The sequence below is a fragment of the Acinonyx jubatus genome, chromosome D3 (genome assembly GCF_027475565.1).
Source record: "Acinonyx jubatus isolate Ajub_Pintada_27869175 chromosome D3, VMU_Ajub_asm_v1.0, whole genome shotgun sequence".
In the NCBI taxonomy this organism is placed as follows: Eukaryota; Metazoa; Chordata; class Mammalia; order Carnivora; family Felidae; genus Acinonyx; species Acinonyx jubatus.
Genome location: NC_069392.1, coordinates 43,494,058 through 43,517,031, shown reverse-complemented (window position 1 = coordinate 43,517,031; position 22,974 = coordinate 43,494,058). Strand labels below are relative to the sequence as shown.

At 42.5% G+C, this 22,974-nt stretch overlaps 1 long non-coding RNA gene across 4 annotated transcripts in view; it reads left to right on the top strand.

Moving 5' to 3' along the window:
* LOC113602211 (uncharacterized) overlaps nucleotides 1-13,133 on the top strand; it is a 38,723-nt gene extending 25,590 nt beyond the window's left edge. For 3 of the 4 annotated variants that reach the window (XR_003423588.2, XR_008291781.1, XR_008291783.1), the window contains one exon: nucleotides 6,922-10,792. This is a non-coding gene — a long non-coding RNA (uncharacterized LOC113602211). Of the gene's footprint in view, nucleotides 1-6,921; nucleotides 10,793-12,289; nucleotides 12,480-12,727 lie in introns of those variants that run through there. The other variant, XR_008291782.1, reaches the window with a different exon arrangement.
* Nucleotides 13,134-22,974: the final 9,841 nt, after the last annotated feature.

Here is a 22,974-nt window from a genome sequence, read left to right as displayed (position 1 = left end):
CAAACGGTGACCTTGTCCCAGCAACCTGGCCCCCCAGCACCCACAAGCCCTTCCTCATGCAGTTCCTTCCTCCAGATAGTGAATCCTAACACAGATGTTTTCTGGTGAATGTTATCTCTATTCCACACATGAGAAAACTGACATGTCGAGAAGCTAATAAGTGGTAGACCCAGCATTTGGAACTGGTCTCTGTTTCCAAAAACTGCCCTTTATACCTTATGTGAAAGTGTTTTTTCCTAAGTAATTTCATTTGAAGTGGAATGAGTAACTTGCGTTCTGAAATAGTGTTGAAAAGTAGGCAAAATTTATCCTCCTGAAAGGGTGGCATTTCTGTTCCCTTGAAAAGACCCACATTCTGTTCCTTTTCTCGACATGGTAATACTGTCCTAAAGGGGCGAGGCCAGTAATATCGCCCCCAGAACACCCAGTTCTGTCAATGCTGCCAGCAAGGGCTGGAGTGATCCCAATAGATCTTCCCCAAAGTCTCTGGGAGGCGCCAGTAATGGAGTTGAGAACAAAGTCACCTGCGCTCCCCCGGTGACTCTGACCTTTCCTCTGTGTCCTCAGTTGAACCATTAGACTGTTCTATTCCTTAGCTCCCAACTTACAAAATGGCCTTAATTATGTTTGTGTTAGATATTTTGCCAGTCATCTGGAGGGTAAAAAACTGGTAATAAATATAAAAATATGTTAAGGCTAAACATAATTGTATAGATTTTTATTTTTTTTAAATTTTTTTCAATATATGAAATTTATTGTCAAATTGGTTTCCGTACAATACCCAGTGCTCATCCCAAAAGGCGCCCTCCTCAATACCCATCACCCACCCTCCTCTCCCTCCCACCCAATTGTATAGATTTTTAAATGTGCGTGGAAACATTATTATAGAAATCACAAGCTGTATTAAGGCAAAGTGTAAGCTTTATTTTCTCGTGCATAGCCAGTCACCCAGATGGACATGTGACATGCTAACAGTGAATATGCGTGGTTCTGGAAATGTAGGGGTTTGCTTCCCTTACTGTACTTCCCCATATTATATAGCTCTTTTAAATTTATATTAATTCTAAAGTCAAAAATGAAAAAAGAAATGTGTTCCCTAAATACTAAGTGATAAGTGCTGTGCTAGGGATGCAAAGATGAATAAGGTAAGGTTTTGTTCTCAGAATACAGACTAGCAAGGGAGGCAGACATGTAAACCATCTATGACTAACTAGGAAAGAATGTAAATGGCTTTTATAAAAAAGACAAAAAACTTACAAATTGATGACAGTTGTATCATACAAGTAGACAACTTTTCCATCTCCTGAAGGAAGCTGCCATTGCTCAGAATATTTTGGGATAATTCCAGTTTGAGAATTGTATTCAGATTCAAAGGCTCCCTTTCTGAGTGTTTTCAATGGCTGAAAATATTCATCCTTTAAGGATAAATTCAAGTTTTAAAGATTATATTTTTAATGACCTCTACACGCAACATGGAACTTGAATTTACAACCCCAAGATTAAGGGTCTCATGCTCCACCAGTGATCTAGCCAGGAGCCCCTAAAACATTTTCTAAAGAGCCTGGAACATCCTGTCATATCAGAAAGAAAAAAAAAAAACTATGGAGGAATATTAGGGTCGTGTCAAAAAGACATGAGAGCCCATCTGGAGGGACTCCTACCGGACAAAGATGTGTCCATTTGTGCATCAAAAAGGGTAAATGCATTGGAATGAAACACAGCAAATGTGTTTAAGTCTTTGAAATCATGATACTAATAAAGAAACTCGTTGTTCGCCTGTGGAAAATAGCAGGGAACAAAGTCATTATTTTGAAAACTAGTAGACAAAGCATTTAATGTGCCTTTTTCCTATATAAACAGTATCTCGGGGGAACTAAATAGATGAGGGAGAAGATTCCCTTTATTAAGAGATTCCCTTTATGAATAGAACTCATCACAATGTTTGCAAGTCCTAATGAATTCATTGTCCAGGCAATGACCATCAATGGCTACAAACAGCATAAAAAGAGACAACCAGACATTATGTACCTCCTAAGGGAAGTATACATACTACCTATGAAGTAATCTTGATTTTTTTAAAAAAATATCTGCATCTTATCAAGTCTCAGGTACTGACTATCAATTTGTAGGAAAAATAGAGGATACTGAACATGTTCTAAAAATACCACAGGAATATAATCAGTACATCCAGGCTATAGGAACCGTATAGGACTAACAACCACTGTCTTCAACATGATCCACAACAATAAATGTACAGTGGAAAAGAAATTAAACAAAAAACCATAAATTAAGAGACATTTGAGATGTATCAATTGATCACAATTATGGACTTATTTAGATCTGAATTTAAGGAAAAAAACCACTGATATACATTTGTGACAATGAGAAAATGTGAATGTTGACTGGATAATTAATGAAATTAAAGAATTATAATTTTTAGGTATGATTATATTATTGTGCCTATATTTTTTTAAGAGTTCTTATCTTTTAGAATGCATGCTGAAATACTAATACTTTTTATTTCTAAGACACCACTGGCAACAAGGTTTGAAATGATTCTTCAAATGTCTGGTCAACATAAGCATTTTTAATGCTGGACAACATTATTTGCATTAACGACAGTCTTACGTGGCTGGTAAATCTATTATGCAGATAAATGCAAAAGAGAAATTTTCAGCACATGCAGCATTTTCAGGATAAGTTTTGATCTTTTCAATGAGATGCATTTTTTACAAATCAAATTATCAAAGATTAAAGAAACAAAAAAATAGCATCAGTGAAATTTAAATCAAGTAAGCACAATCATATCTCGCTGGAGCGTGTATTGGAGCAGCCCTTTAAAAAAGCAATTTGATAATATACATTAAGAGTTAAAAATCTCTGTGCTCTCCAACCCAGTAATTCCACATCTGCAAATGATTTGAACTCTAGAAAGAAATTATGCACCAAGATATTCATTGTAGCATTTTTAATAATATCCCTAAATTTAAAATTACCCAGTCCTACAGGAGGAAAAGGGTTAACAAATTTTGATCCAACAATATACATTAGAGATTATATTTATGATGAATCTCTAGGAACACTAAATATGCTTTTTTATGTTAAGTAAAAAAAAGTGAGATATGATATTTTTACAAGACTTAAAACTATGTAGTTTTAGTTATAATGTTTAATTTTAATTTTGTTTTATATGTTCAAAATCAGATACCATATAAAAGAAAATGGTAATTTTGAAATGTTGCTTTTTTCCCACTCAGCTTAGGGGGAAAAATTAACTCTTTATGAATACCTTGAAAACAGTGTCTTTTTCTTTGTTAAATGGCATTTTATGAATGCCAGAAGAGTATAAAACCATGGATTTATTGCTCAATAAGTTTTCTCTAAGTGAGCACCGACATGTACACACCAGAACAAGAAATCAAACATTTCCAGTACCCCAAAAGCTCCCTCAGGTCCTCTCAGTCACCACAACACAAAAAAATAAGCAAACTTCATCATCATAAATAAGTTTTGCCTAATTCTGAGGTATATAAGTGGGACCATGAATATGTACAGTCGACCCTTGAGCACCATGGGCTTGAACTGTGAGGGTCCACTTCTACATGGACTTTCTTCAATAAATACAGTACAGTACTGTAAGTGTATTTTCTTTTCCTTATAATTTTATTCATGACATTTTCTTTTCTATAGTTTATTGTAAGAATACAGTGTATAATGCATATAACATACAAAATATGTGCTAATTGACTGTCAACAGTAGGCTATTAGTAGTTAAGTTTTTGGGGAGTCCAAAGTCATAGGTGGATTTTCCACTGCATGGGGGGTCAGGGCCCCTAACCCCTGTGTTGTTCAAGGGTCAGCTGTACTTCTTGATGTCTTTCTTTTTTGCTTAATTTACATTTGTAAATTCATCTACGTTGCTACCTTTAGCAATAATTCTTTCTGATTACCCTTATGTAAGTATAGCATTTAAATCTATTCTATTGATGGACATTTTGTCTCTCTAGTTTTAGGCTGTTACAAATGGTGCTTCAATAAGCATTAATTCTTATACGTGACTTTTGTTGCACAAATGTACACATTTCTATTGGGTATATACCTAGGAGAGAAATTGTTGGTTGTAGGGTATATGTGTGTTCATTTTTAGTGAATTCTGACTTAAAGTTTTCCAAAGTGTTGTGCCAATTTATACTGTCATGAAAAGCGTATGAGAGTTCCAGTTACTCTACCTCCCCACTAACATTTGATACTATCAGTCATTTTAATCTTTGTTATCCCAGGAAGTATGTAGTGGTATGTTATTGTGGTTTTAATTTGCATTCCCCTTATGAATAATGAGTTTGAACTCTTTTCCATATGTTTATTAGCCATTTGAATATCTTTCTTAAAAAGTAAACTCTACACCCAATGTGGGGCTCAAACTCACAACCCGAAGATCAAGAGTCACATGCTCCACCCACTGAGCCAGCCAGGGGCCCCTTGAATATCTTTTTTAGCAATATGCCCTTTCAAGTCTTTTGCCCATTTTTCTATTAGATTGTCTTTTTCTTTTTAATTTGTAGGAACTTTTTAATATTCTAGGTAAGAGGCTTGTGTCACTTTACTGCAAGTATCTTTTCCCAAGAATGTCTTGCCTTTTCACTCTCTATGCTATGTCTATATTGGGTTTCCCAAAAAATCATTATGTGGAAAAAAGACAGCATAAATAATCTCAAAATACAAACAAACAAATTTCATTTTTTTTCATTGGTGAAAAAATCTGTGACATTCCCCTTCTTATTTTTGCTTCTTTCCCCACATTTTTATTTATAATTGTAAAATAATAAAACTTTTTTTAAAGAATAATTATAGTAGAGTCCAATGATGAAACCATTAAATACTAATGATGATGATAAAGCAGAAGGGAAAAAATCTGGGAAACAAATTTGATTTTATCATTGAAATGAAGAAGGAGTTTCTGTTCTTATTATTAGAAAATAGAATTAAAATAGAGGATTCCTAAAATTCCACTGGGAAGTGCTCAGGAGATAATACTGTGGATGGAAGAGAGAGCCTTGAAGACAAATTGTCTACGGGGAGTTGTGTGCTCCTCATCTTTCCCCACTTGTCTAAAGAACAGGCACCTACTGGATCATCACTTACCTGATGTGACATGACACAGGGCGCTTTAGCAAGCCTGTGAGTTACTGTGTCTTTCTTGGGATCAGAAGGACTTAAAGCAGGTGGCAGTCTGGTAGGTGAGAACTCTCCTGGTCAAACTTGAAACACTTGTCAGGACACTGGATCAAACTATTATCTTTATATATTTATATATTCATGTTGGGACCATGAATTTAAAAGAATATAGATGCAAGTCTACTTTCAGTATTCTTTTCTGAACGTGAATTAGAAGATCCGATTACTGAGGAGGAAACCAGTGGAAATGAAAACGATTTGGATGTGTGGTGAGCTGCACTGTTCCATTGGGAGTGATTTTTACTAACGTCAACCTCACCCATTTGTGCTTGGACACAAGGCACAACTTCCTTCCTTCGCCATTCCTAGAGGGTATTTTTATGTCTTCTTTTGAATGGATTTGTTTTATGGGGACACAATTATTTTCCTACATTACTTCATAACTCTGGGAACATATTCTTGACCTGGAAAATTCTTTTTTTTTTTTTAATGTGACATGAAGTGTTTTTGGAAACTGCAGGTACCTGTGAAGAAATATACTAACTCTGTTTAGTTCTGTTTTCCCTTCCCACCCCGCAAATACTCAAAAGACATTCAAAGATCTCATTTTTATCTTTCCCAACCATGTAAATCTATAGAGTTTCCAACTGTAAAACAGGCAACACGAGACACCTTTGGATGATGCATGGAGACTTAAGTTTACCTTCCCCATGCATCTATGATCATACTAATACATTTCTTAAAACTTCCATGTTTAAAGGGTCAGATCAAAGTTCAGCGTTGTTCCCCAAATAGGTGAACTGCTCTTTGAAAGTGTTTGTTTATGACCCTGGAAAGTATTTGGGAAGGATTCAGGGTACAGGATAGCCCAAAAGGGCCTGGGTCCTGCCTAGCATAGTTAAAGGCATGAACACCCTCCCTGAAGGACTGTACTCATGTTTCAGGGATACACAACGTGCACAGTTACCTGGATCTTGCCCTGGCTCCCCAGCCCCAGCCTAGGAGGTTCTGGCCATGCCCCCTCTCACATTCCCAGCGCAACGAACAGCTCCCCCACCCCTTTCCTCTAGTCTCCCCTCCAGCCTGACCAAACCCTTCCTTCCTACCTAAATACTCACAAAGCACCAGCACAGACTTCGGAAGCTGGAAGTCACATGACCATGGTGACTTTGCCACCCTTTTATATTCCTTACTAACGTCCACTCTGAAGTGTGGTTTTGTTTTTAATTTGTTTTACCTTTTACAACATTTCTGTAACCGTGACGAGATCAAACCTTGTCGCTGATCTAGCGCAGCCAGCCCTCAATGACAGGGTGTGACAGTGCCCTCTGTGTGACTCTAAGATTCTCCTAAATGCCCTATACTCTAAGTGACGTCAGTGCTGGCAGCAATTAAGCTAAGGCAGTTTGTGTCTCTGGTTTTCCTTTACAACATTGCCACCGAGACATCTGTCAAACTATATACAGTTACTTAGAGGGGCAACAACAGATATGTTTTGGAGGAAAAACACACTCTGGAGACCCAAACCCATCTGAGAGTTTCCCCATATATTCCATCTGGGCTCTTCCTTCCCAGGCTGCTCAGAAAAGCAGCAGAATAAGGGTTTAATTTCCTATTTTATTTTATGGACTAACCGTGAAAGAAACAACCTGCAACGTCAACAACAAAAAGTAATTGCTTGAGTCTCTGGTTCTCCCAAGACTTAACTTCCCCTCCCCTTCTTTTTTCTTGTGTCTTGCTCTACAGAAGCACAAGCTGAACCCACTGAAAGATGCGCCATCGAGAAGAACAAATAAGTCCCTAGTTCCCACCTCTTCTGATTCTCCAGCCGTCCATCCCTGGAGATTCTTTCTCAGCCAGGATGCAATCTTCATCACCGGGAGAATTTGACCCTCTTCTTTGAAACACTTCAGGGTGTGGTGGGTTTTTTGGTCTTTGTTGCTAAGTACAGTTACTTAGATGCCTCTTGCAAGAGAAAGGGGCTGTTTTCCTCTTGACTTTCTTTTCTACTGAAGTGACTGGAAACAGGTGTACAGATTGGGACATGAGATGGTGTAGAAATCCTAGTACCGCGGACCATGCAGGAAGAATCTCTGGGTGAGGGAAGGGTCGCTCTTGATTCGCCAGAGTATCCTACATCAGCTTGTGTGTCCTCCAGCATGCATAGTGCCAAGTTCTGCTTCCTAAGCCTTTCTCTTCCTTAGTGAGTGACAGATAGGGGAGGTGGATGAGGTGAGATACCTTTCTATTTGGGTCAACACCAGTAAATTAATTAAGAGTAAGCAAGGTGTTGGAGGTTGGTTTCCAAAAGAAATAGTCTGTTAGAATCATCTTTTTCTGTTTTCAATTCATCAAAGAAACCATAAAATCCCTGAGATTTTGAGCTCTCCAGATGATTTTAACAGGCAGCCAGTGTTGAGAACCACTAGTCTCCCCCTCCCAAATAGACACCTGTCTATCAATAAGGCTTTTTTTTTTTTTTTTTTTTTTTAGTAGGCTCCATGCCCAGCATAAAGCCCAATGTGGGGCTTGAACTCATTACCCTGAGATCAAGACCTGAGCCAAGACCAAGGTTGGACATTCAACCGACTGAGCCACCCAGGCGCCGTTCTATAAGGCTTTTGAAGAAAGTGCATTAAGTCAGTCCTTTTGCTTGGAATATATTCAAATAGGCACTACCCGAAACTCACTCCAGACCCTGGAGCCAGCATGTTAGAGAAGCAGCTGTCCCTGACAGGGTATTAGGCACCCACCTCCCTGTTTCCCATGAATATGTTCATACAGATGAACTCTGTTGCAAGTTAACTTTAGACCAAAAGGGAGAAAAGCTGTCTCACAAATCCAGAGAGATGTGGACGAGCACGGGAACATTTGCCTCCTGTCCCTGATCCCCTAGACCGGGATGCTGAGTACTATGAGATAATTCTGTGTGTATAAGTTGTAGGTCTTTTACAAGGATCCTATTCATTTGAACCCCACAATTTTCCCTTTCGGGGATGCCTTATGGGTAGGTCTTCAAATGCAGAAAGAGTCACCATATAGGTCACTCCAAGTGACATATATGTACATATATCTCTCCCACACACTCAAGCTTAATGACAAAAGTCCAGCTAAATCTGAATTCATTAGACCTCAAGGAGGCCATTTGTCTCTTAAGGAAACGAGCCTTATACAAAGCCGCATGCCCCTTCAGAGCTTCTTTGGTGGAAACAGATTCCCCACCCTCAGACTGGATGCCCAGAGTGCTGTAGCCTGATGACCCAGGGGATGCCAGTTACCCGTAGGTACAGGGCACCTCCGGTGTGGCCATAGCAGGCAGGCAACTGCAGGAATCTGGTCTCCTCACTACGGGGTTCAGCTGTCACACCTGCTATCTTTATTGTTTAGATATATTAATGGTTTTCTTTCATTCACTCACATAAATCAAAGAGGCCCACATGTTCCAGATAACTCTAGATAAAGTGTGGCAGCCATCCATCCAAGGCAAGCCATAGCACAGTGTAGGAAATGCTCCCTGCACAGCAGCCTCACATCTCAGACTTTCGAGGAAATTCCCAATATATTTATAAAGCAGGTGCCTGCACACATATAATGCTAACTACCGGTTAACACCAGTGTGAGGGCCTTTCAATCCTCAGTGGAAATAGAGCCATTGAAAATATATACCTGAAAAGAAATCAGTTTGATTTATACAATCCCTGACATGTATTTAGAAGTGTAACAGAAGAGCCAACCATATTTGTTTACTAAAAAATATGCCAACGGGTACCTGGCTGGCTCAGTCAGTAGAGCATGAGACTCTTGATCTCAGGGTGGTGAGTTCAAGCCCCAAGTTGGGCACGGAACCTACTTAAAGACAAAACAAGCCAAGAGGCGCCTGTGTGGCTCAGTTGATTAAGCACCTGACTTCTTGATTTTGGCTCAGTTCATGATCTCATGGTTCGTGAGTTTGAGCCCCAAGTTGGTCTCTGTGCCACCATTGCAGAGCCTACTTGGGATTCTCTCTCTCTCTCTCTCTCTCTCTCTCTCTCTCTCTCTGTACCCCTCCCCTGCTCATACGCTCTTTCTCTCTCAAAACAAACAAATACACTTTTTAAAAAATATATGAAAAAAAGGCCAAAACTCTACTTTTGTGAAAATGCACTTTTAATATAGCCAAAAGTATATTAAAATGTACAATGAATGGAAGACTCACAACAACCACACTTATCCATGGAGGGATAAAACACTGACACTAGAAGGTCTATCCCTATCCTGTAGGATCTGGGCAACCCTGCTGTTCCCCTTGTCTTAGAGCTTGGGTTCTGCACAGGAGGACAGCAGTTTCCAACTCAGAGGGGGATTTCTGCTGTCCAGATGCTAAGGCTGTCTTCATCCAGGTGGGAACTGTTCAAGTACTGATGGCAAGTGCTGGCCACGAAGGCACAGGAAGAGGGTAACTGTTCTCACTCTGTCACTGCTCCTGTCACTCCCCCACAACCAGAAGAAGCCCACCCACTCCACCTCCCTTGATGAAGGCCCCACTGATCCTTATGATGTGAGGGTTCTTAGGGTGACAGTAGAGGGAGTGCCTGGTTTCAATTTGGGGACACATATCTTTCACAAAGGCCATACTCTTGATGGCTGGGCCTGAGCCACTGCATTACCTCCTCCCATGGTGCAAGTGAGTATCCTGAGTCAGTGAAAGGTAGGATCCTAACAGAACAAGAGCAAGCAGGGAAAGGGCAGGCAAGCCAGGCTCACAGAAGTAGGGAACTGCCAATGGAAGATCAGGTGAGGACCCTGGAATTCACCCTGAGTTGGGGACAGGTGCATGTTCACCAGAAGAGCCAGATGTCTGCTTGAAATTCCACAGAGCCACAAGTGAACTAGAAGTAATGCTGGAATAATCAACAGATAGAGTAGATGGCAAAAATGAGATACATCAATCTCTAATATTTACATAAAAATTTAATAATGTTTGTAATGTTTATTTTTGAGAGAGAGAGACAGAGCGTGAGCAGGGGAGGGGCAGAGAGAGAGGGAGACACAGAATCCGAAGCAGGCTCCAGGCTCTAAGCTGTCAGCACAGAACTCGACGCAGGGCTTGAACTCATGAACCGTGAGATCATGACCTGAGCTAAGTTGGACGTTTAACCGACCAAGCCAACCAGGTACCCATATTTAAATAAAATTTCAATAATAACCTCAGAAAATGTCCTTTCTCCAGGCTCATTGAAATGTTTAACGTAAATGTATCTCTCCAAAATCTAAAGTGGGCAAAAACATCTTCACTTTGCCGTCTTGAATCCACATCTTATCTTCAGTGTTTTTGTGCCATATTTTGAATGTTTATTAAGTTGCCTTCTCTGTTATACAATCAGAGCGTTGCAATGGTTTTGTTGTTATTGTTGTTGTTAATTTAAAACATGATTTATAGTTGGGGTGCCTGGGTGGCTCAGTCAGTTAAAGGTCTAGACTTCCACCCAGGTCATGATCTTGTGGTTCATGAGTTTGAGCCCTGTGCCAGGCTCTGTGCTGACAGCTCAGAGCCTGGAGCCTGCTTCAGATTCTGTGTCTCCATCTCTCTCTGTCCCTGTCCCCACTCATGCTGGCTTGTTCTCTCTCTCTCTCTCTCTCTCTCAAAAATAAATAAACATTAAAAAATTTTAATGATTTATAGCTCATTGGCTTACAATTTTAATGTCTTTTATGAAAAATATTAAAATTAAGCAATGACTAATGCTTTGCTCTTGAGCAAATATGGCTCCCAAGAAATCAAATGAGTTATCTAATGCAATTTTGGGTATTTTCCTTATTCAGTCAACTGGACTTCATTTTTCTAGCTAAAAATCATTTTAATTTACACACACATTTATGTCTATCATTTAAATAGATATATCGTGATATGTCTATCATTTATGTTTATCATTATTTCTATCATTTATTTATTTTAAAAAATTTTTTTAATGTTTATTTATTTTTGAGACAGAGAGAGACAGCATGAACGGGGGAGGGTCAGAGAGAGAGGGAGACACAGAATCCGAAGCAGGCTCCATGCTCTGAGCTGTCAGCACAGAGCCTGACACGGGGCTCGAACTCACGGACTGCGAGATCATGACCTGAGCCAAAGTTGGACACTTAACCGACTGAGCCACCCAGGCACCCCTATTTCTATCATTTAAATGTCTATCATTACGTCTATCATTCTAGACATTTAAAAGCTTAAGAAATGTCATCCAAAATAAGGCACCGAGGTTGATAAGAAGGACTCTCAGATCTAGAAAATGAAGTCTGAAGGAAGACTGGAATAATTATTCTGAAGTTTCATCTTACAGAGGAGGGTAAAAAGGCATCAGTGGAAATGGCACTGTCACACAAGTGGCTCCCTCTCGCCCGGGCCAGCATGGTCTGCTCCACTCTCCTACCCTGCCTTTGGGGTCCCCTTCGAACAGGCTCCTGGCTCCCCTTCACAGGTTACCTTGGGCACCTGCTGAATGCAGGGAGTTCACCAGATACTGTGAAGTCCCTTCGGCCTCCTAAAGCTCTGGTGTGTCCGCAGGTGGTTGGAGCTTTCCTGACAGTCTTGACCCAGCTCTGGAAGGTGCTGGCTGACTTGGAGCCAGGGCCGGTGACAGAAGAACCTGGTGCCTTATATTCACCATCACGTCTCATCTTTACTGCACATCTGTGAGGAAAACACTGTGCCTCTCCCTTTACAGATGAGGAAACTGAGCCTCAGAGAGCTCAAGTAACGGGCAAGGCCACAGGGTTCATTAGTAGGAAAGCCAGAATCCCAGTGTACATCTGCCTGACACCAACATCCATGCCTCTCCCACCCCACACCTCCTCCTTCCACCCAACCCATGAACTGGGTTCAGGCTCCCTGAACTTTGAACTTTGAACTATTGTTGTTTCCTTGAACTATCTCTAAACTTTCCTGAGCGGATCCAGCACCTGATGTGATGGCACACTTATGCTTTCCCCTGTTTCCTTCCTCTGTTCTCTAGGTGATTCCAGTGATAATGGTGGTAGTTGGTGAAAGGCAATGTGAATTGAGGAAGATGAAGTAACTAGGCAGAGACAAAGCAGTTTATGCCCCAGCATCTGGGGCTTTCCTCTCTCTCCATTTCAGGAGGAAGTGAGATGCCTCCAGAGGCAGATGTATGAAGGAGCAGACCAGCAACCAGGGCTGTGACTCACCACTTCCACAGGAACCACACCTGGGCAACATCCAGCCCAGTCGCCACTCACCCTAAAGGCCTTCTTCACCATGTGAAGGGGTTAGCAGGCCTGTGTCAGATCTGCCTACCACCATAAGATGGGTAAGCTTCCGACGCCAGACTGCAGGGCAGAATTCCAAGGTGCAGGAAGCTCCACTGACCCAGAGCTAATGTGGGTGATCTTGGGAGAAGCCTGTAGAACTTCATGATGGCCTGTGCAGGTCATACATGGGGAAAGTGGGGTTTGCAGGTGGGGGCCACAGAGGAAGCATGACCCACCCAGGTGACAGTGGGAGACTCAAATTCCCAGCAAACACTTGCCCTAATGCACACAATGGCCTCCCTTATAGGCCACTGCAAGAGCTCCATTGCCTGAAAATGGAAGGAATGAGAAAAGCCTGGTATGGAAAGCCAGGAGGAGCCAGCCCTGCCAAGGGATGAAGATGTTGTTTGTACCAGGATGGGTCCCAGCAGCACCATCTGTTGGTGAGCTCACTTCATTGAGAACATCTCACATGAGATTAGTCAGGTGTTGTTAAGAAAGAAGGAGAGAAAGAAAGACAAAAGAAAGAAAGAAAGAAAGAAAGAAAGAAAGAAAGAAAGAGAAGGAAGGAAAGGAAGAAAGAAAGAGAGAGAGAGAGAAAGAAAAGAGAAAGAAAGGAAGAAAGAGAGAAAGAAACAAAGAGAGAAAGGAAGAGAGAAAGAAAGGAAGAAAGAAAGAGAAAGAAAGAAAGAGAGAGAGACAGAAAGAAAAGAGAAAGAAAGAAAGAAAGAGAAGGAAGGAAAGGAAGAAAGAAAGAAAGAGAGAAAGAAAGAGAAAAAAAGGAGAAAGAAAGGAAGAGAAAGAAAAGAGAAAGAAAGAAAGAAAGAGAAAGAGAAAGAAAGAGAGAAAGAAAGAGAGAAAGAAAGAGAGAAAGGAAGAGAGAAAGAAAGGAAGAAAGAAAGAATGAGAAAGAAAGAAATAGAGACAGAAAGAAAGAAAAGAGAAAGAAAAAAGAGAGAGAGAAAGAAAGATAAGGAAGGAAAGGAAGAAAGAAAGAAAAGAGAAAGAAAGAAAGGAAGAGAGAGAAAGAAAGAAAAGAGAAAGAAAGAAAGGAAGAGAGAGAAAGAAAGAAAAGAGAAAGAAAGAAACAAAAGAGAAAGAAAGGAAGAGAGAGAAAGAGAGAGAAAGAAACAGAGAGAAAGAAAGAAAGAGAAGGTGTTCAAGGACATTTCCGGTGCAGGATTGGTCGCATGAGGCAGCTACAAGGGAGCAATAGGGGCAGGAGCCCCGGGGCCTCCCTGGGGCCAAGCCAAGAGCTTCATGGGCTGCAGACACAGAGCTCTGCAGCTCAGGACTTTGCTTGACAGAAGTTGACCAGCCAGCACAGGGAAATCTTTGGAAACTTTGGGCTCTCTGAAAGTTTCTGGATTATCTTTCCCCATATCCTACATGTTCTTGCCCATCCCTGCTTAAAAATATATAAATACATATGCAATGTGTGTCTAGAGATTTTGTTCATTTTGGGTGAAGGGGACTGGGCCAAGAAGATCGGATGCTACAAAAATTGTGTCTGCCGTGGTGCTGGGGATGGCCAGCGCTGGAAAGAAAATGCCAGGGAAAGTGTCCTGAGAGACACCTTCAGACTGTTTTCCCACTGATGAAAGAAATACAATCTAACAATTACCAGGGCTCCTGGGTGGCTCAGTCAGTTAAGCATCTGACTTTGGCTCAGACGCTTAGTGAGATGATCTCACTATGCATGAGTTCAAGCCCCACACCAGGCTCTGTGCTGACAGCTCAGAGCTTGGAGCCTGCCTTGGATTCTGTGTCTCCCTCTCTCTCTGCCCCTCCCCCACTTGCACTCTGTCTCTCAAAAATAAATAAACATTTTAAAAAAAGATTAACAGTTACCATCCTGTGGGCCAGAACATTCCACAAAATGAAACTTCTTTTTTTTTTTTTTAATATAATTTATTGTCAAGTTGGCTAACATACAGTGTATACAGTGTGCTCTTGGCTTTGGGGGTAAATTCCCATGATTCACTGCTTACTTACAGTACCCAGTGCTCATCCCAATAAGTGCCCTCCTCAAATGCCCATCACCCATTTTCCCCCCACAAAATGAAACTTCTTTGAGATCTTTTGTCCCTATAAAAGAGTGTTTTGGAATATAGCATATTTCCTCTCAATTTTATCCAAAGAAGAAATAAGCACTGAAATAGGAAAAGCTTAATTTTGCTAATACCCAGGCATAATAATGATAGTAACTCATACACATTTTCATTAGAATAACTTTCAACATTGATATAACTTCGTAGCTAACATGCTCAGGTTATCTTCACTGTCTCCTCCAACTCCAAGGCTACCTAAGCAATCGTCTGAAGACACCAGAGTCATTCCTCCTGTGTACAAGCCTCAATGGCTGCCCAGTGCCTACAGGAAAAAGGCCAAGCTTTTTGACCAGGCCCGTCCTCCTGCCCCAGGCTAACTTTCACATCCTCTTTCCACTGTAGCTGAAATAGATGCTGTTCTTTCTTCCTTGACTTTCACCATACTGTTCCCTATTCCTAGAATTGCCGTTTCCCCCTTATCTGCCCCCCGAATGCTCATCCTTTGGGATCCGTTCAAATAGTGCCCGTTTTCCTGCTGAGGACTCACTGTGAGGTAAGGACAGTGGTGGACAGAAAAATAAATCAGTATCTTCCTGGATCTCAAAGGACCTGCCCACAATTTCATGTGAGCAGCAGAGACATCACTAGGGACAATAGCTCAAGGCAGGATTTGGTGCCTATTATAAAAGAAATACAAGCAAAGCACATTCACAGCCCAAGAGAGGGAAAGAGGAATTTTACTTGAGGGGTAGGAGGTAGGGGCTCAGGGGTATTCTGTGCCTGTCCCGTGCCCTGGGTGTTGCATGCGTTATCTCATTGAGTCTTAGTAATATTGTGAGGTAAAGGGTGTTAGCCCATCTTAGAGATGAGCACGGAGACTGGGGGAACCCACGTAAGTTGCCTAAACCACATTGATAATACACGAAGCTTCAAATGTGTGGCTCTCTGATTATGGTACCAACTCTGTATTGCACCAGCCTGATCCCCAAGTGAGCTGGGAAGGCTTCACAGAAGCAGTCGTGAGGGTTCCAGGTAGAAGGGATCATGTGGGAAGAGACCCAGAGGACAAAGTTTGAAGAAAGGGTATAACGTATGGGTATGTGTGGGTGACTGGGGTATGACAGGAGGGAATTACGGCTGGAAAAAAGGCTGGTAGGCTACCAGGCTAGCTAGGGCCAGGTAATGGAGTAATTTGAGTTTCCATTGTAAAAAAAATGTTTTTTAATGACGATAATGATACTCCAATAATAATACTACTTTGTGATTATTGTAGTGACTTTCTGGGGAACGACTTAAAACCATTTCAAGAACAAGTGGGTGGCTCAGTCAGTTAAGCTTCCGACTCTTGATTTCAGCTCAGGTCATGATCTCATGGTTCCTGAGATCGAGCCCCGTGTCAGGCTCTGTGCTGACAGAGCAGAACTGGCTTGAGATTCTCTCTCTCCCTCTCTCTCTCTGCCCCTCCCCTGCTTGCACTCTCTCTCTCTCTCAAAATAAATAAATATTAAAAAAAAAAAGAGGCATTTCAAATCTGTGATGTCAAATTCCTGCTGCCATTTACCCTATTTTATGGATTGGAAAACTGAGACAGCAAGCATTTTTGTAACTTGTGCAAAGTGGTAACACAAGAGACACCTTGAACACCTAGTCCCTGCTAATCTACAATGGTCTATACAAAACTTAATAACATATGAACCCAGTCTCCTAATCTGTAAAATGGAGGCAATAACATCTAAAGGGTTGTCTTGAAAGCTTTTCAAACTTTATCAGATAGGGGCGCCTGGGTGTCTTAGTTGGTTAAGCGTCTGACTTCGGCTCAGGTCATGAATCTTACGGTTCGCAGGTTCAAGCCCCACGTCGGGCTCTGTGCTGACAGCTCAGAGCCCGGAGCCTGCTTCGGATTCTGTGTCTCTCTCTCTCTCTCTGCCCCTCCCCTGCTCATGATCTGTCTCTCTGTCTCTCAAAAGTAAAACAAATGTTAAAAAAAATTTTTTTTGGTGAAGGGCCTGGGTGGCTCAGTTGGCTAAGCGTCCGACTTTGGCTCAGGTCATGATCTCATGGTTCATGGGTTTCAGCCCCACGTTGGGCTCTGGACTGATAGCTCAGAACCTGGAGCCTCCTTCGGATTCTGTGTGTCTCTCTCTGCCCTTCCCCTGCTTGCATTCTGTCTCTCTCAGAAATAAACATTAAAAAAAAACTTCTTTTTAATTTTTTTTTTTCAAACTTCACCAGAAAGCAAGAGGTAGGATGTGCAGATAGGGAGATAAGCAAATATTTTCTCTAACCCTGGAAATGTCATTAGGGCCCTTTGGAATAGGGTTCAAATATTCAGAAAGATGTATCTGAAAGAAAGAAATCTGCAACCCAGTGAGGCTATGCCGGGGGGCACTCGGGAGAGGAAACCACCACCTTTGCACATCTCAGCCACTAACAATGACTTTTCTTGCTGAATGTGCTACTTTGCTCTTACTAGTAAAATCTTGTCAAACAGGAAACAGGTTTTTAAGGCAACGGGGTCCCTGTGAGTTCAAACTTCTGCTTTCAAATGTTCTTACAAGATGCACAATTGGCACAGGCTTACAGGAAATATTTAATTGGAATCGGAAGGCGCTGGCTCCACGGGCCTTGTTTTATATTGTCTGCAGACTCCTGCTGAAACGACTTTGGTGTGTAAGCATCGGTCACTCATTTTTATATATGCCAGTGGGGAGTGAAACCAAAACAGACTCCAAGGGTGCTTCGGGGGCACAAGTGCAGTCTCCACAAGGTTAGGAAAAGAAAGGGGGTGAAAAAGTGTCATATGAGAATTACTCTTAGAAAAGAGAAGGGCAGAGACTGAACTCCAAGTGACATATTTATGAGCTCAGTATCGGTTGCTTGTGCTGATAAGCGTTGGTCATTCAAGGAAGGAAAAGTCACCTTTGTGTATATAAAATATACAAGATTCATAGTCTGAAATGACTGAACAGGAAAGCATTAGGTAAATAGAGGATATCCCTTAAAGTATAATGTGAAAATTAAATTACTTCAAGAAGGAAGAAAGGAGGTGTTTCTTTCGGAGTTAAATGTTGAGAACGCTAACAACTTCTTAATTTGAGATCAAGGTTAACTGGCTTTTAGCCTTTTGTGGCCCGGTTCTGAGACAGCACGGGAAAGAAATTCCTCTTCCCCCCAAATAGCCCTTCAGTCTGCCTTGTGTGTGCCCTGTGCCTGGCTTCAGTGTGACAGGACAGGTTTTACAGTCAACTGGATGGTTTTAGGCTCTCATGTGCCTCTAACTGGCTCGATGAGATTGGGCAGATTACTGGAGCCTCCAAGTCTCCATTTCTTTATTTGCAAAATACGGATAATAGTAGTGTGTGTCTGCTTAGATTGCATGAGGATTAGATGAGCAAATGCACTTCAGCTGCTTGCCACAGAGCCCGGCATTTAGCAAGTGTTCTGGAAAGGTAAGCTGTTGCCATTTTGTACCATAGACCACTGGTTTTCCCAGAGTTTTCCAATTTGGGCACAGCCCAAGGCTTGACAAGTATGCCAACTGAGAGTCAAGAAATTGTTTCAGTTCCCTCAAAGGAACAGGTTTAATTTTAAAATCAATGTCCCAGTCGAGAACACTGTGATAGGCGAGGATGGGGGTGAGGATAGGAGAAGAGCATTTGCCGGAAATTCTAGCGTGGTTTGGTTCCCCAATCCCTAAAGTACCTTGATCCATGGAAATGATCCCCTTCCTCTCCCCACCCCATGCCTTGGCTTTTAGAATGCCCAATGGCTTCTGGATTAAGTCTCCCAAAGTAGATAAAGGTCCTTCTGCCCTACTCCAGATCCCCTTAAACCTTCCCCCATTCCTTATTCCTTACTTCCTCTAGGAACCTGCAAGATTCTGCTCTGATAAGCATATCTCCGTGAGCAGTCAGGCTTTGCATATCTCAGAACCCACCCTGACCCTCAGAATATCCACCCCCATAATCCACTAGCTGACCTGTCCCCATTCAGACACAATTGTAGGTTCCTGTGTGATGATGGTTTGTGACAAAATGTTCTTCCCTCAGGGTGAGTTAGACAAGATATTCTCAAGAGGAAAAAAAGACAGGAAAAAGGCCTTATCTTTGTAGAATTTTCTATCACACAGGATAACCTCCTGTCAATTTGCATCCACCATGTATACTCTTAGGAGCCCCCTTGCAGTGTCTCCTGCTTGTCAAGGAGCTGACTGCCCAGAGTAAAAGACATTCACAGAAGCCCAAGCCTCATATCTGTTGTAAATCCCCTTTTCCCTCCTCAAGCTCCTCTCTGTGATCTTCTAACGTGTCTGGGGGTGGGGGAACTGGCTGGCTCAGTTGGTGGAGCATGCGACTTCTGATCTTGGGGTCATGAGTTCAAGCCCCATTCTGAAGATAAAGATTACTTTAAAAATAAAATAAAATACATTTCTGGTATGACCTTAAGTCTCTGCTTCACAATCCCTCTCATGGAATTCGCCGGAGATGAGAACCTCAGAGGCATCCTAACCCTTCCCTTTATCTCATACCCCACAGTCCATCGGCAAACTCCAGTTTGCCTCCATTTATTTCCACCACTCATACGCTCATCCCCTCCTTCGTTGCCGCCCTGGTCGGAGCCACCACCACCTCTCACTTGGTTTCCTGTAAGTGTCTCCTAACGGGGCTCCCGGCTTCCACCCTGCCCTCTTGAGTCTGTCTTCACACAGCAGCCAGAAGGACCCTTTTGACACCAAGTCAGATCATGTCATTTCTCTGCTCAAAGCCCTCCAATGGCTCCCCCATCTCATTCTGCATAAATGGTGAAGCCCTATATGGCTCACAAGGTTCTCACCACCCAACCTCCAGGTACCTCTCTCATCTCATCAGTGGTTCCTCACTTTGCTCGTACTTCTGCAGCCATGCTAGTCTCCTTTTCGCTCTTGAAACATGCCAAGCATAGCCCTACCTCAGGGTCTTTGCACATTCCAACTGTCTAGATGGTTCTTTCCCCAGATAGCCGCAGGACTTACTCCCTCACCTCCTTTTACTCTTTCTTGAAATATCATCTTAATGAAGTCTTCCCTGACTGCTCTATTTAAAATTGTAACTCCTGCTCTCATATCTTATATATTCATTTTCTGATTTATTTTTCTCCATAGCACAAGTCACCATTTAACTAGTATATATTTGTTCATTTATTTGGTTGACTTTACATCTCACTTCACTGGACCCCACTGGAATGTAAGCTCCAAATGCTCAGGCGTTTTGTCTGCTTTGGTCTGGTATCTCCAGTACCTAGAACAAGGGCTGGTACCCAGTAGATGCTGTAATCATATTCGAGCACAATAAATGAATGAATAGGATGAACACCCTTCATTCAATGCCTTGGTCCTGTGCAGGATGGACATAGTCATTCCAGTGAGGATGGGAATCAGACAGAACTGGTCTTGAAGCCAGTCATCCCCCTTGAGCAAAACAAAGGGGACGATGTAGCTGTACCACCTTGAGCAAAACATCTGACCTCAAAACCTTAGCTTCTCATCATTAAACTAAGAATGATACCAGTATTCACTTCATAAGATTGTGTGGGCAAACAACTGATGAAAAGTGCTTTGTCCAGTACTTCGAAAGTGCTAGATATATTTGCTGTTATTATTATTCTCAGATGTCATAAACCCCCAAAGAAAAACTTCAGCCACAGAGTGAAAGCAAGAGAGCAGAGAATCTTTTCTGAACTAATTACCAAATGGAAGAGTGGCTGCAACAAAGGAACCCATTGGATTTCTCACTGGAAATTGCTGCATTCTCATTACTATAAAGTACACCATCAATAACTTCCTTAGAGAAGCAAAAAGGGGCCTGGCAGGAAGTAGAAAAATATTTTCCAACCACTGCAGATTACAAAATAGACTCCCAGCATTAATCAAGTGTTTTTTTTCTTCCAGTGGGGTAATCTCGAGTACATGACACAAGATAAACACCAAGCCATGCTCCATGAAATTGATGAAAGGATGTTGTTTATTTTTATCACATCTATTAGACTTGAAAGATATCCTTTACTTCTCAAATCACCATCAGTGTCCATGTTTATTTCTGGCTTGCTGAGGGCTTTCACAAATAATAAAAGGCTGGTCTTTCACCTCTGGCAAGCTAGTCACATGCCAGAGGGCAGAGGGTTTCCGATGGTTGGGGCGTGGTGGGACACTGCACTGATGTGTTGGGGTTTTAAAGCAGCTTTTTCAGGGGGTTTACCAAAAATTGAAATTCTGTACGATTCAGAAAATGGCAGTGGTCCTATCTGCCAGGGGAAGCCATCAAGTCTGAGTAGGCTGTTCAGAACCTGATGTAGGCATCTCACAAGTGGTAACGACATTGCCCATAATTCAGAGGAGTTCGGTGCTCTGCCTCCGTCTGTGCTACAAGCAGCTGATAAATAGCCCTAATAAACCCCCTCTGGCTGCCTCTTGCGCTCTGCCCTTCCCTCCCAGTACTGCTGTCTTCCATACTGGAGAAGTCTAACGAATGTAGAGGTCATAGCAGGAACAATGGAAGGGTGCTCATGCACTGTAATTCTGTCCAGCAGTGCCACTGCACATTCATGCATGCCGTTCCTTGTCCCGGGGTCCTTCTGCCCTATTTCTGAGCTGAACGGGGGATCAGGGAGTTGTTAGGCAGTGAAGATTTCTCCATCTGGTATCCTTTACTATCCTCTTACTATCAAAAGTATCAAAACTACTATTAATTCCAAATAAAAGTAAAACCAGGGTCTCAGACTTTTTTTGTTAAGAAGAGAAGTTGGCAGGATTTATGATGGAAAATGTTCAAGGACAGGTGCCCTAGGAGGGCTCAAAATATTCTCCAAATCCTAAGCAACAGGCATGGTGTGACTACAGTACTGAGAGCTAAGTAGGGTTAGCTCTTCGTAGTTGGAGATTTTTCTGTGTCACCATCAAAGAACATCTGCTGTTAGATAGGTATTTCCACAAGTTCCACCCCCCTCCCATTACCGTTTTCAGTAAATGTCCTTCCCCCAAAATTAAGTCCAGTTCCCCCAATCCCCAGCACACACTGTACCCTCGCTGGTGTCATCATATCTCTCCAACATACTGCTCATCCAAAAAATCAATACTTCTAGGTTTTTACACACAGTGAGGATGGGAGCAGGTACCTGGGATCAAGCCCCCCAGGAAAGCCACTGTCCCCAACACACTATCAATTAGTGAATCCCCCTAAAGATACCCAGACTGTTCCCAGAAAGGGTCTCCCCCACCCCCGGGGTGGGACGACGACCAGTTTAGCGGTCTGAAACCTGATTGTCACCACTTCTTTGGAGTTAGGACCACACTAAGGGATAACCAGTCTGACAAAACTAGTCACTTGCTCTTCTAAGCAAAGGCCAGGTCTTTGCATTTAACCTGGAAGAGAAGGTCACCCTGAAGAAGCAAGACACTCTGAGAAATAGACATTCTTTGCTCATGCCTGGGAAGGCTCCCGTCCCTCAGTGAGAGACAGTTTATTTTATTCTTTTATGTTTATTTATTTATTTTGAGAAAGAGAGAGCATGAGCAGTGGAGGGGCAGAGAGAGAGAGAGAGAGAGAGAGAGAGGGAGAAAATTCCAAGCAGGCTCCATGCTGTCAGCGTGGAGGCCAATGAGGGGCTAGAACTCACGAACCAAAACATGGTGACTTGAGCTGAAACCAAGAGTCAGATGCTTAACCAACTGAGCCACCCAGGTGCCCCGAGAGACACTTTATGAGTAAAACAACTTTTACGACTGATAAAAGGATGATTGAAATTTCCTGATCATGCTAAGAATGCAGCGACTTGGAGAACTTATGCTAAGCAGAGCTTCTAACTTTCCCTTTCGTTTCCTAATGCTCCTGGAACCTATAACATTTTGGGATGAGCCCTGACTGCTGCAAAGCACATTAGACTCATTCAGCAGACCTGGGAATGTCTCTCGTCTGTCCCCAGCCTCTGTGTCCCCGGCTGTAAAATGGAGACTGGACTTAATGGGCTTTAGAATCCCCTCCTGCTTCAAAGTTTTGTGATTCTGCAAGAGTGGTTCCTTCCCCTGTTAGGCTTTTTGTCCTAGAGTGAGGTCATCAGAGTAGTAACCCGTGGCCTCTAGGTTCTTTTTTTTTTTTTTTTCTTTAAACGTTTATTTATTTTTGAGAGAGAGAGAGAGAGAGAGAGAGAGAGAGGCAGACAGAGTGTGAGCTGAGAAGGGGCAGAGAGAGAAGGAGACACAGAATCTGAAGCAGGCTCCAGGCTCTGAGCTGTCAGCACAGAGCCCAACATGGGGCTCGAACCCACGAACCGTGAGATCATGGCCTAAGCCGAAGTCCAGCTCTTAACCGACTGAGCCACCCAGGCACCACAGCCCCCCCTCCTCCCCAGGGTTCTAAAAAGTCTTCTCCAGAGTTGCATGTCTGCCAGGCTCAGAATGCCTGCCCCACAGGAGTCAACTCTGCAGGGCCCAGTGGAGGCCCCTGATCCCCCAGGGAGGAGGGAGCTTCCT